This window comes from Lepisosteus oculatus, assembly GCF_040954835.1.
Source record: "Lepisosteus oculatus isolate fLepOcu1 chromosome 22 unlocalized genomic scaffold, fLepOcu1.hap2 SUPER_22_unloc_1, whole genome shotgun sequence".
NCBI classification, from domain to species: domain Eukaryota; kingdom Metazoa; phylum Chordata; class Actinopteri; order Semionotiformes; family Lepisosteidae; genus Lepisosteus; species Lepisosteus oculatus.
The window spans coordinates 670,815-682,385 of NW_027167649.1; the positions used below are offsets into that span (position 1 = coordinate 670,815).

General features: G+C 40.7%; 1 long non-coding RNA gene across 1 annotated transcript; it reads left to right on the forward strand.

Annotated features, from left to right (window-relative positions):
* The first annotated feature begins 3,308 nt into the window (after window positions 1-3,308).
* Window positions 3,309-4,394, forward strand: LOC138225618 (uncharacterized). Its single transcript, XR_011184078.1, has 3 exons — window positions 3,309-3,777; window positions 3,939-4,100; window positions 4,205-4,394. It is a non-coding gene; the product is annotated as an uncharacterized lncRNA (long non-coding RNA).
* The last annotated feature ends 7,177 nt before the right edge of the window (window positions 4,395-11,571 follow it).

Genomic DNA, 11,571 nt, shown 5'->3' on the forward strand with positions numbered 1-11,571 from the left:
CTGTTTACCTAACGATTAGATCCTGTAAATCCCTTGTAGCCTCCCTAAGTCTGTCCCAGTCCAGTGCATAAAAGGAGTTAAACCTAAAATGTACTGTTAATGGGGTGTTGGTTTCTCTGTTATGGGATACTGGAGCACTACTGTCATGCTTGTCTCACTTCACAGTGTGCTATAGAGTAATGTATATGGGGAGATGGCAGGAGGCCACAGGAGTATTGGGGCAGCAAGTTTTACTTGCTGAGTACCAGATTTTAACATTCACGTGCACTTATCACGCGAATGTGGGTGGTTTTATCCCAGATCTATTGGGTTGGAATATTATGCATTACAAGGAATGACTATCCAGAACAGGGTATCACGTGGCTTCAGCTGACTGTGATCCCTCAGTATGTTGATGGTAATCTGAGTGCTTCCCCTGATGAGGAAACCCACAAGTCTTGAGTTGCTTCAGGTTTAGAGTGTCTAATATTAAGCAGTTATGATAAGGCCCTTTTGTGTCTTGCAGTGTGTAATTTTAACAGGGCCTGGGTGCAATGTTTTTACGGGGTGAGCACAACTTTTAACAGATCTGCTTAAGGGGGGAGTGCAGTCCAAGGCCAAGATTGCCTTGGTTCCAGCAGCAAAAGCCGCCTGTAATAATTTGAAATTAGCTCTCTTACAGGTGCTGAGACTGGGGTTTCCTCAGATGGATGTACCATTCCTTTGTACAGTATGTAAGTGTGGAAAAAGGGTTCTGGGCAGCTGTGCTGATGCAGGAGCATGGAGGTAGGCACTATTATACCATTAGATGCTGTAACCAAAAGGTGGGGGACCGTGAAAATTTCAAGAAAATGTAATACTGTTTACTGATGGGTCCTCTCTGATGCATGAGGGAGAACAGAGAACAGGCTGAGTTGTTACAACAGAATTCGAGGTGCTAACAATCTGAAAAATGCCCCTCCACTGCCTCAGCGCAGCAAGTCAGTTTAGTGCCCTGATGGAAGATTGTAAAAAGAAAGATGTTAAAGGGTTACTGTATATGTATATAATGTATGTATTTGTTGCATGTAGGCACAATTCTGGATGGCTATGGAGAAACAGGATTCTCTCACAATGGCAGAGACTCCAGTTAAGAATACTGGATTTGTCTCTGAACTGATTTGTAGTTTTACAGCTGCCGACTGAAGCAGCTGGAGTAAGGTGTAAATAACACAATAAATAAAGAATTCCAGTAACTCAAGGTAACAACCGTGCAGATGCAGATGCCAGGCGAGCGGCACTGGGAGAGCAGGAGTCTGAGACTCCTGTGAAACCTGTATTTGGGAAAAGGGAGAATTCAGGTTGAGGCCTTTAATAGATGTTTAATAGTGGTTAGAAAATGTGTAAAGAATGTGGGGTTGTATGATGATGGGATGTGGGCTGGTGGATACCCAGGTGTATGACTAAGATGATCCCATGGTGCGGACTGCCCTGCCCCTTGGATACTGATCTAGAGGCATACTACACTGGGAAGGTGTGCCAGGTTGTAATCGCCTCATTGGGGTGAGGTGGACGTTACATTGCCCCCATCACCCACAGTCTAAAAGACCAACAAAGAAAATATCAACCGAAGGAACACCGTGGGTAGATGCTCTACCTGCGGTCCTGTGCAGTTTGCGGGCTGGAGCAAATGAAACTGTGAGACTGAGCCCGTTTGAGGTCATCACGGGCAACCAAAGAAACTCCCTGGAGGCCAAGTTTGGCTAATGGACTATTGAATTTACTAAACTCTCTATTACAGTATTGTAGGTTTGTTAACTGAAGCGGTGCACAGGGCTCGTGAACAGGTGCTGGACGCTTGGGGACCTCCAGTAGAGGGGAGACACGACTGGATACCTGGCGAGTGGGTGTAGGTGAAGAAGATATACCCTGCCAGACGTTGCAATCCTGCTGGAAGGGACCATATCAAGTGCCACTTACTACTGACTGTGCCATCTGAGTGACAGGACGAGATCGCTGGATCCGGGCATCGCACTTTCACCGACCCACGGCACCAGAGAGTGAGTGAACAGAAAGAAGGATGTTGTTACCATTTCTGTGTCTGATGCTTCCTAAGACCAACAGTGTGCTTGTTAGGCCTGAGGAGCATTACTGGGGATATGGTATCAATACATTCCGGGTGTTGGCATATCTATGAGCCAAAAAATGATAATTGGAGTTGGGTCAATATTGCTATTCTAAGATCCTGACGATAAATCTCCACATGGCTAAGGTCTGCGTTTGGGTCCTGGGGTAGGACTTTATGTATTTGTAGGATTATGATAGTTACAATTATACATATAAAACAATCACTTGTACAAAAACATCAATCACATCTTGTTGTAACCATGGAACGCACTATGTCATGGTAATGCATGCCTGTACATCTAACAAAGAAAGATCTGCCCTGACATTGTATGTGTAAAAATAGGCAGTGCTGATGTATGACATATTTTATTAGGGGGGAATGAAGTAATGCACAAGATGTAAAAGGGTTAACTTAAGTCAGTTCTGCCTGAAAATTAGACTTCTAAGCGACAGGGGTTTATGGCAGGAAAGGGGGTTAACTGATGCGAGCTAGGAACCCCCTTGGGGCGTAATCTGACCATTTGGCCAGGGTCTCTTAACTGGCCAAGTACCATGACCCCCCTCTTTACCATAACACCGAATGACGTCCGAAGCAGCAAGGAAGGACTATATAACATAAAAGTTTGTATCGGCACATCGAACAATACTTCGGTTTTGTTGTTTCTAGCGGGAAACAAGACTTCGGCTTTATTGTTCCTTGCATGCAATAAACTCATCTATTTAACTTCATCTCGGGATCCAGAACCTTATTTTTTCTGTTACAACAGATGGATGATGGCCCAGCATTCCCAGAACAGGGGAAGAGACATCGACTGAGACTGACTGGACTTCATGAACGACACCAAGAACAGAGCCTACAAGATGAGTCTAGATAACAATTCCTTAATCCTTTTAGTGAAGGTTTCTGAAAAGGCTAAGGACTACAGCAATTGTTTTTGGACTACAGAGATATTTTAAAACCTTGTTGAGAAGTTAGACATTTGATTAAAAAAACATTTTAAATGGTTTATTGTTACAATAATATTTTAAAACTTTAATTACAGTTCAATAGATGCTGTAGACCTAATCTACAATGACTGCATTTTATTTTCATTTTAGCCATAAACTGTTGTAAATAGTTTAATTGAAAAAAATATTAATTCAGAACATACAGTTGATTTTGAAATTATCAGCTATAGTGGCCCCTATCTATGACTGAGCTGTGATTTCTGTTTAATAGAGACCAGTCTCTTACACAAAGGGCATTTTTCACTCTAACAGGTGTCCTGTCCCAGCAGAGTCTGTCACATTCCATAAGGATTTACTGCATTGTAGCAGATAAGCAGTCTTCTGATAATGTAAAAGCAATTTAAAGGTGCAACAAATGGAGTTCTTGAAGTTGTTCTTTCATTGTGTCTGCCACTCATCTCCAGCCATGTTGCCAGTAGGACACATGAGAAGCCACAAAGCAGCTGACTGAGGTCCAGAAACACATACAGGCACAACAGAAGCCTATTGTAATGTTTCAACAGCCTCTTGGGAAGAGAGATGGACTGAGACTGATTGCACTTTATGAACGACACAGTTTGGATTCACCCAAAACAGAGCCCACAAGATGACAAGATATGATATGATATGAAATGATGGATGGATTAATACCCTTATTCATTTTTTGAATGTTTTTTCACTGGAACAAGCGTCTCCAGATAATCAGTTAAGCAACCTAAAACAATTGATGACTGTAAATATGACAAGATTGTCATGATGTAAAAGCTATAGTAAAGTGTAAAGTATAGATTTGTTGAATTCTTTTGTTTTTGTCTTCAACACCATCATATGCAGATGTTATCATTTATGTTACTTTTTTGTAGCAGCTGCCTGCCAGTAAAGATGCCAGGAGCTACATGATATGACCCACAAGTACTTAATGATGCAGAGAAGAGCATATGGGAAAAAGAAAATAACATTTATCTATTAACACATCCAGAAGTCAGACGAAGGGTGATGGGACAGCATTTCAAGACCAGACACTAAAGGTTAAATTGACGTTTTAGAAATGATTCTTTTTGTTTGGCTTCAACACAATAATATGCTCACATGATTAATTTATACATACTGCCTGATATTCATTACTGTCCAGGGTTCCCAGGAGTACACACAGCACAGCCAAAATGTGGCTAGCTGAAGTACAGCAGACCATAGAAAAAACCTCCTGCCCACATTAATGTTTCTGCTCTGAAAATCACTGGATAAAGGTATGTCACAGCCTGCTGTTCAGCTGCTTATTTTGTGCAAAACATTGCAAATGAAAGATTGAAATATCAGCATTCTATGAATTTCAGACATGAGTATGTATAAGATTTGCATGCTGGATTTGAGTATGCTAGATTTGTAACACCTGTTTTAATAACTGAAAAATTGTAATATCGCATAGTTTGCTTTGGTTTCCTCCAGGGGCTCTGGTTTCTACCCATCAGTCCAAAGATATACAGTATTGATGGGTGGTTAAATGGATTCTGGTCAAATTGGCCCTTGGTGTTAAGTGTATCTGTCTGTATTTGCATCTTTTATGTTTTAGTTTAGTAACAGTAACAGCTAAACTAAACGTAACCACATGTCAGCAGAAGGAAAGTGAGGATGTTTCAGATTTCACAAAAAGGTTTATAACTTTATAGATAATGATTGGGGTTAGCCAATGAAAGGGAAGTGAATGAAGATACTTCCACAGTAATGAAACAAATTTACTTGAGTGGGTTAAAACCTGATGTTGCCAAGAATGTACAACTATGCTTTCCTGAAATTACGGAGAGTGGAGACAGATTTGATTTAATAACCTGCGAATAACCTGGGTAAATAGTTTTGCTTTTCGTCTGAGTGTACCTCAAATGTATTAGAATGGAACTAACCGTATGCTCCCCGCTATAATCACAGTTTTAGGCCATCCTCTTTTAAGGTAAGAACGACTATGTAGTACTTACATACTAGACAATTTTGAACACATCACAGACTCAGCACAGCACATCAATGATGAAGGACAAAAATATCACGACTATAATCCTGATGATTAGGGAGTGGGAAAGTGGCTGTAGTCTGTGTTCGGAGCCTGGGGATGATCACTGGTACAATATTTCTTTATTGGCCTAATACTACTAATCATTTTTATTTTATGTATTCACTGTCTTAAAGCTGTATGCAAAAAGGTAACTAGCTCTGTTAGCTAGTCTCATTGTTTAGAACAAAGTGGTGTGAAAACAAATATGTTCTAAAGGAGGGACTGAAGGAATGTTATAAAATGTATAAAAGCTAAAAAAAACTGCTTGTCTTTTAGCTTCTGAATTGCTTATAACCCTGACATATGGAAACATCAGTGGAAAAATACAGCTCATGTCTTAAATGTAGTAAAAAGGGAAAGCGAATGTCTTGTTTTGCGAATGTAAGCAATAACGAAAGTCTTAATAAGGAGTTGTTTTTCTGTACTCGATCTTGACTAAAAAACTAACAGTTCATTTTAGGGATTAGGTAATCTATGTTAAAGGTAGGAAGTTTGTCACTGTGTATAAAAAGCGCTGAGCAACGTCTTTTGGAGAGACTAGCTTTTGCAAGCAGCTCTCCCATGTGCACATTAATAAATAGATCTTCTCTTACCAACATTATAATTCTGTCCATTTTAATTTTTCTACATATGGGGACACATTTTACGGAGTGCAGGGCTGATTTTGAGCTGAACGGTGGGGTTAATGGGCATTACATTAAAGCTCTGAGTCTCTTCTTTCATGTGCATTTGGTTTTAAGCTTGTTGTATGCAGAGTTTCGGAAGTATTATTGAAACAGGCCATCAATTTTGTCACTATTCAAAAAATGGATACAAATTTCTATGGAGGTGGATATGATGCTGAGTTTTTAAACTGGGGATAATAGACATTAAATGAAAGCTCTGAGTCTCTGCTTTCATGTGCATTTGGTTTTATACTTGTGTGCACCGTTTTGGAGATATGAATGAAAATATGCCATCCATTTTGTGAATATTGAAAAATAAGGGACACATATTTTAGGGAGTGCAGGGCTGATCCTGAGCTGAACTGTGGGTTTAATGGGCATTAAATTGAAGATCTTAGTCTCTTCTTTGACATGCACTGGATTGGAGACAAGATCTCTAGTACCACAATACTGAACACTGGAACCCCCCAGGGCTATGTACTCAGCCCACTCCTGTTCACGCTGATGACTCATGACTGCACTGCTAAGCACGGTGCAAATTACATCATCAAGTTTGCTGATGACAAGAAAGTGGTGGGTCTAATTGGTAACAACGATGAGGCATCATACAGAAAGGAGGTGGAGCAACTAGTGCATCAACAACAATCTGTATCTGAATGTCGATAAGACAAAAGAGATGATAGTTAACTGCAGGAAGGCCCGCCCTAATCACTCCCCACTGCACATTAATGGCTCCCCTGTGGAGACAGCTAGAAGTACTAAGTTGATTGCTGTGCATATCACAGATGACCTCACCTGGACCATCAACACCACCTCCCTAGCAAGAAAAACCACAACAACGTCTCCACTTCCTGCAGTGACTGAGAAGGGCAAACCTTCCCCCACATACTATTGAGGAATCAAACATTATTTCACACCTGAAGAAGGCTCCACGGCCGAAACGTTGTGTTTTCTTTCTTCTTTTTTTCAGCATGGAATAAACCTATTACTTGTTCATTTATTTCACTAGTTTGCTTTTACTGTGTAAATAATGTACTAACATCATTTACTAACTATCTTGCCAGAATAATGGGAAATTACTAACTCCAATTTAAGTGTGAGCTGGCTACGCGCCTGGAACATGAAGAGCAGAGCCAGCTTCGGGCAGCCTGACCAGAACTGAGGGTGCCTGATATCTGCTTAAGTCATGATTAACAAATTCTAGAAGTACATAATATCTGCTTAAAAATAATTAAAGGAGCCCAAGAATATTCTTACAATTCTTATAGTTTATCACGTACCAAGGCGCAGCCTAGCTTTACACCATATATGGCATGGAACTGTACTGAAACTGTTCTGGGTGGGTTATCTGTTTGTAATTTTGTATAAAACGTGACCTTTTGTATCAATAAGTTGAGTAATGGCTTCATCAGCTTTGGCTCCCATATGCAGACGTAATAATGGGAATGCCTGCTTCATACAATCCCCAGATTGTGTCTCCTTTGTTGGAGGCAACAAAACATGCTTCTCTGTTCAATCTAAGAATTTTATCCATATTCTGTCTCCCCAAAGTGACTAGTTTTTCAAAAAATTCATCCACTTTCAGAAACTGACAGAAATATTCACAACTCATCAAAACACGCTTCTCTGTTCGATCTAACAATTATATGAATATTCTGTCTAAAGTGTAAAGTCTAAAGTGTGGTCGACAGGTCTTTTAAGAAATGACAAATTCTGGATCATGTCAAAGGAGCAGGAAAAGTGTATTTAGTGACGTGTTTTCTGTGATTCTGTGTCTCCAGCTTAAACACAGTGATATATGTATATGCACCTGTGATTTATTGGTACATATCCAAGGCAAAAATCAGGATCAGGATTTAGCTCAAGATGGGCCAGAGATAATGTTGTGAAGTACAGCAACCCAAAAGATGACAAGCGTAGACCCACTGCACTGCATCTCCTTCAGTATTTCTATTCCTTTTACCTTAACACAGCTTTGCCATTCTTAACATGGGATGACTATCTCCACCTTGTGGTCATTGTTGGTAATGTCTTACTTTGAGTGCAGGTTTTATTTCAATTCTCCAATAGGTGATTTTAATGCTATAGATTTAAATTCTACATTCAGCAGTACACGATTTTTTTCCCCCAAGTTCAATGGAACTATCATAGTAACGTAAGTTTCTTTAAAAAATTAAATGAAATGAAAGGAATACATTTTTATAAAGAAACCAATACTGACTTTCCCATGATAATCTTCCTTAGTTCATGTATTGCATTAGAACACATTGTGGGCTTGAGCTACAATAAAATGTCTGCTCTTTGATACAAGATGAATAAAAACAAAGCATTTATTTTAATTAGTTTTGTTTTATAAACAACACTTAAGACCTGATTTCATTAACATATGTGAAAAAACATTGTGTAATGCAATGAACAAAGTATTGCTGAGATAGAGCACTATGCTTTTTGACACATACCTGTGCTTGTTCCAAAAATTACCGTATTTTACTATAGCTCACATTTTGCCTGCAGATCTGCAGTCTAGCCGACAGGTGTTTTAAAAAATGACAAATTCTGGATCATGTCAAAGGAGCAGGAAAAGTGTATTCAGTGAAGTGTTTGCAGTTATTCTTTATTGCCCAGGGCAATAATCAGGATCAGCATTTAGCTCCAGATGGGCCAGAGATACTGTTGTGAAGTACAGCAACCCACAGGATCACAAGGGTAGACCCACTGCACTGTTTCTCCTTCAAAAACTATATATAGGTGTGTATACATATGCAGGTGTGTAGCGATAACATTGTAGCAGTAGTGACATTGATTTATAATAATAATCCACTTTATTTTATATAGTGCCTTTAAAGGTAACTTCTCAAAGCGCTTTACAGGATGACAATAACAATAAATAAGAAGACTACAACAATAAATAAGAAGATTTCACAAGATAGGACACAATTATAATTACAACAATACAACAATAACAATAGAGGAGACCGTGGAAGGTGGTATTAAGAAGAGCAGAGGGGTGAAGAATGGAACCAGTTAAGTAAAGGCTTTTCTGAAGAAGAAGGTTTTGAGTCTGGATTTGAAGGAGTTTAGAGAAGGTGACTCTCTAATATCCTTGGGCAAAGAGTTCCAGAGCTTGGGGGCATAGCAGGAGAAGGCCCTGTCTCCCATACAATGTAGACGGGCTTGGGGGACAGTAAGGAGGGCAGAATTTGAAGAGCGGAGGTTGCGAGGTGGGGAGTAGGGCGATAAAAGTTCAGACAGGTATTGAGGTGCCAAGCCATGTAAAGATTTAGAGCCTGCATTAATGGGATGTTGGTATGATGTGCACTGAAGGACTTCAGAGCTCAGCATATCAAAGACTGGGTTGTAAGTCAGGCATGTTGCACCACAGAATCGCTTTAAAACCTTACCTCCTCTATATTTAGTGCTTAAAGGTCCATGCAATGAGCATAGTATTGCTTACAGGTCTTTGAGACGGTGTGCATTCCCCATTTGACAGAAACCTCTGTTCGCTTCCCCAAATTATCATATTTTACTGCAGCTTACAATTTTGCTGTGGATTTATAGTCGGGCCGATTGGTCATTTAAGAAATGACAAATTCTGGATCATGTCGAATGAACAGGAAAAGTGTATTTAGTGAAGTGCTTGCAGAGATCCTTTGGCTCTGTCCTCAATACTATGTGATTGATATATTTTATGTCATGTGTGGGTATTTGTCCCAGGTATTAAGTGTCTCCAGGAAGTTTTTTTTATGGAGAAGGACAAGTTTTGGAGCATCTTCTCGGTAAAATATGAGATTTATTAAAGAGAGTGAATTGCCTCTCTTTCCTGCAGTCTGAGAACAGCAGGGGTCTCTCTCAGGACACACCCTGACTCCCTAACATCCTGACTCTGAATATTTCTCTGTGGACTTGATTAACTGTCCACTTAGTATGAGAATCAGACCCATCAGTCTTTTTAGAAAGTGAAAGTACTAAAACTAACCTCCAACCTGATCTTAGATTCCATGAGACACCTTTATCTGCCATTAGAACAACAGAGAAACCAAACAAAAAAAAACAAATGCTGAAATTGAGAGGGAGTATTTTAATACTAAGACAGTAGCACGATGGTTGGCTCAGGATTTCAGTGTAGAGCTTACAGGAAAGCCCAGATGCTTCACTGCTGAGATACAGGTAAGCTTGCATGAACAGGAAATCAAACTGGAAAGTTTATACAACAAGACTAATGAATAACTGAACAAAGAGACATGCTTACTGAGGAACTAGACTCTGCCCTGCAAGAAATCAGAGATCTCAAGCAGAGCATGCGTGTCTCAGGTAGGGGCCAAGGGTAGAGGGCATTCAGGAAGCCTGGGCTCAGAGTGTCTCTAGAGGAGGATCTCCGAGTGGATCAGAAAGAGCCATATACAGGATGCTCAGGTGTATTCATCCTGTCCTTGATCCATTTTGTAGGTAAGACAGCAGATTTAACCTCCACTAATTTAGACAGCTAGCAAGAAAATAAATACTTGATCTGACAATACCTGGTTGTAATGTCAAGACCTATATTGAGGAGCTGAAGGATATGCTCCAGTTCGTGCCTGAAGCTATGGAACTCATGAAAGTTATTTTAGTTAGAAAAACTACCAGCAGGGCAGTACATGAGTAGATGGCAAGGCAGGGACCATAGATCTGTAACAGTTTGATGTCAAGCTATGATATAGGAATATTCTATTCATATTGATCACGTATTGGTTTTGCTGCTTTCCAGCATAAAATTGCAATCATGCTGTCAAGGGAATTCTTAACCAGAAGGTGTAATGAGCAGGCTTGAGCAATGAGAGATAATGGTCATGCATACAGTCCAACCATGTGCTCCAGATGAGGGCTCTGTGCAGGGTCAAGTAGGTCCCGCTACCACACAATCCCCCTGAGGGGTTCACAGAGCAGATTTAAGAACAACTAGAGAAGACAGACACACTGGAAACAGAGGAGCACCCTTTCAGACACCCTATCTGGCCAAGATGTGAATCCAGTGGGAGACAGGAACACAGCTTTTCAATAATGCTGAGGAGTCAGCAGAGGACCTGAAGAAAGAGGATATAACATTGATGCAGTTCGGAAATGAACAGATGAATTTCACCCACAGCAGATATAAACCAAGAAACATTATAAAATCACTTGATACTTTCTGTTGCATATCAGTCATATTTGGGAACTATAATATATAAGCATTTTAATACGATTACAGATAGCATTTCCGCTTGTTTTATATATATATATGATTTATAAAGACCTGTTATTGTCACGATTATAGTCCCCCCTCCTTAAGGGTGCTCCAGCCCTTTCACTTGAGACTTTATTCTGCGCACCTGATTCCTATTCCCAGCCCACCTTAAAAGCCAGGCCCTGACGCTCATCCGGGCTCTGCATCTGGTTTCCGTACCGTGCGAGTCCGGGACCTGGAAGCGCCTGGTCCCGTTAAGGTTTTAATCTCGGTTCCCGTTCCCTGTCTGCCGGTTCCGACCCGGCCTTCGTGTTTTAATTCCTTGTTCTGATGGATCTCCTGGTTTTGGACTTACCCACTTGTTTGGATTCTCTCTAAGGACTACTGTTTTGGATTGTTCGCCTCGGCCACACCTCCCCCGTGCACCAGCGCACCTTGGACACGCCCCCCTGTCTTCAGCCCCGTATTAGACAGTGACTTTCCAAACTGACCGGGAAGGTGGAGCTTCATTCTTGGCAGAGATAGGAGTGGGGGAGGTAATTAACCTGCTCGTGTCAGCGAGGGGCCCCCACAGGACACAGGAACTTCCC